Source organism: Manacus candei, unplaced genomic scaffold, assembly GCF_025592945.1.
Source record: "Manacus candei isolate 608988 ecotype Guabito, Panama unplaced genomic scaffold, ASM2559294v1 h1tg000025l, whole genome shotgun sequence".
Taxonomy (NCBI): Eukaryota; Metazoa; Chordata; class Aves; order Passeriformes; family Pipridae; genus Manacus; species Manacus candei.
In genome coordinates, this window is record NW_026138073.1 from 10,742,632 (window position 1) to 10,748,351 (window position 5,720).

The 5,720-nt window shown below is 41.7% G+C and overlaps 1 long non-coding RNA gene across 1 annotated transcript; it reads right to left on the reverse strand.

The window, feature by feature from the left end:
- Positions 1-1,680: 1,680 nt before the first annotated feature.
- Positions 1,681-4,353, reverse strand: LOC127471715 (uncharacterized). The gene is made up of 3 exons (XR_007904745.1): positions 4,277-4,353; positions 2,237-2,259; positions 1,681-1,780 (listed from the first exon to the last, which is right to left on the reverse strand). It is a non-coding gene; the product is annotated as an uncharacterized LOC127471715 (long non-coding RNA).
- Between the last annotated feature and the right edge of the window lie 1,367 nt (positions 4,354-5,720).

Sequence of the window (5,720 nt, forward strand, 5' to 3'; positions counted from 1 at the left end):
TTCTGTTTTTTGAAATGCCAATTTTGTTGTTATTGTTAGTGAAAAAGATGTTAAGAATCTTCCCAGAGTGCACTCATGAATAAGTGTTGAATTCATTCATTTCCTTAAATCCATCATCTTGGCTGTGTAATGTTACTTGGGGCAACAACTAGGTTGTGTGGGGCTCACTCCAGGTCTCTGCTCAACTGGTACCCCTGTGCAGAGCTGAAAACATCACTGAAAACATCCACTGAATGTGGACACTGTTGACATTAGCTCCTAGCTGGGGAAAGGTTTAAGCTCCACATGAGAGGTCTGTGAATAGATGTCAAACTCTTCTGTCAAGGTGGGTTTTTCCATGGCAGCATCATGTCCTGCCCCAAAAAGCACCACAGGCAGAGCAAAAGAGAATAGCATCAAGCTCTGCTCTGCAGCAGCATTTTAAAGCTGAAGGCAATTCAGCTTTGTTCATCTGGAGAGAAGAAATTGTTCTTCGGTTTTTGAGTGCTGGGTTTGTTCTGCACTGCTGCTAAGCTGAGGATTTTGCCTTTTTTTCAAACTTTGTCATCTGAGGAAATCCATATCTAGAGTAAAACAAGCAAATTCATCTTACAAGGGAGCAGTCACTAAGGAGGCTCTGTCTTAATGCAGAATTTGATTTTTTCCTTTTCTTCCATCTCCATTCACTGTCTGCATACAGCTACTCAGGCTTGCCATCTTCAGTGTCCCTGATTAACACTTTCTGCTGGAGTAATGCCATCTGCCTTATTGCTGTGTTGTCTCCAACATCTGAGCTGCAGAGCAGTGGTGTTACTCCAGTAGTGCAGTTGTATAATCACAAACTCTTTCACTGTGGTATGGAATGGTGGCTCTCTCTAAAACTGCAAGTGTAATTTGCTCTAAGGTATTTTGATTTTCAGATGGAGAATTGCACATGTGGATCTGAAGTCTTTTGGAGCAATATTTCCATAGTAAAAATGAGACTGGTGGTGACAGTTTTCATTATGGTAAAGGAGATGAATTCTTAAAACTTCTTTTGGCAAAATTAAACCCTTCTGCTTGGCCCAAAAAAATATAATTTCTCTGACTCAAATGTAGATCTGATATTTTGCTATTCAATTAAATATCTCTGCCCTCTTAGAGAGATTGCAGTTGTTACTCAATTTCCTAAACGTGGCACTCTGAGAGAGGGAGGGACTTGTTCACTGCTTTTTTCCCTGAGGCTGTATCTAGGATCTGCAAAAATTAACCTATAAGTGAGTCTTATGGTGCAGCTGCCTTGTATTTGCTGCACCATCGCCCCTGTAAATACAATTTTTTCATAAAAACAAGCCTATTAACATCCATCAATTCAGTCACTTCCATGACCTTGGCAGGTCAGTGTCCTTGATAACAACTTTCCTGTTTGTTTTAAGCTGGTTTCTCACATGCTCCTATAAGTGACCCCAAATAGCAGAACATGGGAACACATACATGCTAATCACTCAAAAAGCCCACAAAGTTTCATTTTAGGTCAATTTGCCTCAACAGCATCCTTTGAAGAGACCTTACTTTGGTGCGTGGGTAGGATGCACTGGACTCTGACCATAAGTGTTTTTCTGATTCACTTCCTTCACTATCCACTCCAGGTCACATTTCCCCAGGGAGATTTCCCACAGTCAGGAGGTGATTCCATATGTAGCAACCTACATAGCATCATCTGACCTTACCATGCACAATGTTTAAACAGTGTTGAGCAACTGACTGTGTCAGGGATGCCAGAGCTTGGAGCAGTGTGGAGTTCCAGGGGAGACACCTCAAACTGGAGATACAGAAGGGATGAGGGATTAGTTACAAAATCAAGAGTGATTTGGAAACTTTACCCGTTTCTGTAAGTACTGATTCAGTGAAGCACTTTTTTTCTGCACTCCAGTTGTAGCCAGCAGCATATACAGAATAAGGATTGAAATATTTTGAAGTGCTGTCACAGTGTGAATGATTTTCTTTAGAGCATAAAATCAGATTGCAAAGTTATTTTCTGTCTGCAGTGACACAAGAAGAATTTGAATGTAATCATCTCTGGCCCTGGGCATACAGAAGAGCAGAACTGGCCATAACTAGATTCTCTTTCATTCAATCCTTCTAAGAAATATAAAATCCAAAATAAACTCTGAATCTGGCTAGATGTCTCTTAAGAGGAACAGGATTTCTGCATAACTGAAACAGCATGGCTTTGATAATTTAAAAACGCATGATTTAATCATTTCATTATGCATACCTTTTCTCAGCAGGTGCCACAGCCTAAAACAGACAGAGACAAGCATTAGATAAAACAACATGCTTTCTAGCTGAAGAGATTGGAATCAAAGAGCTTAATCTTGCAAGGTGCTGATATCCTCAGTGCCTTTAGACTTGGCTGCAAACAGCAGGTGTGCCATGCACAGCTGAATTGAGCCTCAGCAGAGTCCTTCGCTCAGAAGAAACATCCTGCGGGATTACTTTGATGTTTCCCTTCCTTAGTGCATATCTGCCCATGTCCCACTCTCCTCCCCTTTATCTGCACATGAATGGTGTGAGGAAGAGTTCTGCCAGTGTCCTCACATGCACTGTCAATTCAGGCTGCTCAGACCGCCCCCACCTCCCCACCACGCATCCATCCAACATCTGTCCAGGCTGTGAAATCATCGTGGAAGAGACATGGATCTCAGATCTGCCTCCCCAAGTACCAAAGAGAAAAGAGATTGATTGTGCCAAGTAAAGTATCAGCACAAAGGCAGGTTTTAGCTCTTTAGAGCATCACCCATTCCAGACAGAAAGCCACTACCCCCAGCACAGCCAAGGACAAGTCCCTCGGATCCCCCAAAGGACATGAGACAGACCAGCCAAACCTGTCTGAAATCTCTGCAGGGGACACCCGGGGTATCCCCACCTAACAGTCTGCACTAAATTGCTTCAAACTCTGTGGTTGAAGCCCCCCCACAGGAAAGAGCAGGGACTACAAACTCAGCATCTTCACCACGACTCGGCAGGTAAGAGAACCAGAGCACGCAGCCCTCTCTCTGCTAGAAAGGAGGCTGAGAACACCGACCAGTTTCCTGCAGACCTAAACTGGATTAATCCAGTGACCCAAGGAGGCAAAGCTCAGTCCCAGGTCCTAAAATGTGGTCTCATGGCCAATTAAATGCTGTTCAAAGGGCAACAGAGCATCAGAGAGCGCTTTGATCTCAGAGATGCCAGCCAGATGTGTAATATCTACTCAGGTGTTTGCCAGGGATCAGTTTACAGTCCTTGCACATTAGACAGACAGGTTTCTTCCTGGGTTTGCTAACAGAAGCAACAGTTCTCACAAATCACAGAGAACAGAAATAATCCCTACCTTTTTAAACATCAAAAACTGTAAAGCTTCACAGCTGCACAGTTCTGAAATTGAATTGAATGACTTGACTTGCCAAAACCAGAGATCAGAGTTCTAGGTCTTTCATGCCCCAGCTGAAAGCATCAATAGCACTCAAAGAAGAGCACAGTGCTGCCTTTCAAACACCAAATGTGGCTTTAGAAGCATTATTTGGTCTTTACCTTCAAACACGGTAACCTCAATTCAAAATGAATGTGAAGTAAAGAAAACTGACTTTCAACACGAACATTTTATTATTTAAAGACTGCTTTTCTTTTTTTCTGCAGTTACATCTAAAACTAGCCAAGGAATCTGAATTTTGATTAGGTTTTAAATTTAAAATAAAAAGCATTTGAGTTCATCTTTAAGTGTCTGGGCAGTAATGTGAGTGTTTTCTCTGCAAGCAATGCAACAGTTCAAAAGCAATATCCGTGCAAGCACAAATCACACAGGGATCCAGGGAAAAAGGCTTTTGGGATGAAGCATTCAATTCCTAGAAATTACTTTTTCCACTGATCCATAAGAATCCCATGTCTGTTGACTTCTCCTCATGCTGTAGGACCTTATTGCTCAACCGGAATATCTTCCTGCTTAGCTACAAATCCCTTGGCTTCATATATTGTCCCAGCACCTGAAATACCTGAACAGCTCAATGTAAATCATGTATTTATCCTCCTAACATCCCTTTGAGTTCTGGCACTGTTACTACCTACCTTTTACAACAGCTAAAGGCAAGGTAGAGGGAATCTAAATACCTGGTCAACAACAGCTTTTTACTCATTGGTCACTGCATTATTCAATCAGGTTATTATAGAGAAACAAACTGTTATTAACTGCTGAATAACATTAAAACATACCAGCATTAAAACCAGAACTATTCTTCTTGAAAACACACAGAAGGAGATCAGTTATCGTTTTACTCACCACAATATCTCCCTTGTCAGGACGAGCTGGAGAGCTCAGCCACTCTTAGGGGGGCATGTCCGATCCCTCATCATCTGGGGAAAACACCTGTGGGGACTCTGGCAGCAAAGACTAGATTCATACATATATATACATATATAAAAATCATACCTATATTTTTTATGATTTTATATATATAAATTCTCTCTCTCTATATAAACATGTATCTAGGTGTGTATGTGAAATGTAAAAATGTAAAATCCATAATTATCTTCAAAGCATAGCATCCTGAACCCCCTGGAAACCTATTGTTTGTGACAAATACTTTCTCTTTTTTGCCTTTTTATCACATCCCTCAACTGCAAAACCCAGAACCACTTTGTGTCACGGCAGAGAAGAGAAAAGAAAAGAAGTGGGAAAACCAAAGCCAAAGCAATTAAAAGTTTTAGATCCGCCTCTGCTAATGTTACCAGCACTTTCTCAGTGATCACTGGTGACTGGGGTGTGTATTGCATTTAGTGCTCATCCAAAAACCAGTGCTGATAATACAAAAAGACAGGACCTACTTAAAATGCTGAGTGGGGAATCTGCAGAAGGGCCTGAGCTGGTTATGCTGGCTCTGAACCAGAAACATCCCAAGCCACCAAGCTGTGAGCTTCTTGAACCAAAGCCTTGTAAGTTTTGCTGATGTCTGGTGCTTGTGTTCGTAATGCCCCAGGTAAGAAGCTACCTCCAAGCTTCTCTGCACCTGTGCAGTGTTTGAAAAGCACAATCCAAATTTTGCATCTTGAGACCACACAGACAGTGAACAATTTAAAAATAAACAAAGAGAATTCCAACCCACCCCCCCCAACCTGCTGCTTATTTTACATTCTCAAGTCTCTCTGAATCTGTAAAAATATTAGGAACCAGCCAGGCTACAGATGCATCAGGAAATTACCTCATCTCTTCTAAGAACACACATTAAAATGAAAAAAGAGATGAAGATCAGGGGACCTGATGCCCTTCAGGAACTACTGCTGGAAGCTTCACCTCTAGATGATGAGGGGGGAGGTGGTTAATCCAAGGCAGACTGAGGAAGATAACATTTCTGTACTCGTACAACATTAGTTCAGACAGGAGTCTATTAACAGTGTCTGATGGAAGCAATTGTATTATTTATTAAACTGACAAGATCAATTGGCTGCTTTGTACCCATATAAAGAGAACCATTGTACTTTCATGTCCTTTTAAATACAGAGAATAAAGCACTCCCCAGGGTGCTTTCATGGGCTGCCTTCGATTAAGAGTTCTGAGAACATCTGATATTGTCAGAGATGGCTCGCCAGATCCCCAACTGGATTCACAGTCCTCACAAAGAAGGAAGATGGTAGCAATTATAATCATCAGTGCTCTGAGAAGGAAGGACCTTACCTGACTTAGAGGAGTGCTTTTACTCAGTCTTCCCAAAGATTAGGCTCTCAAA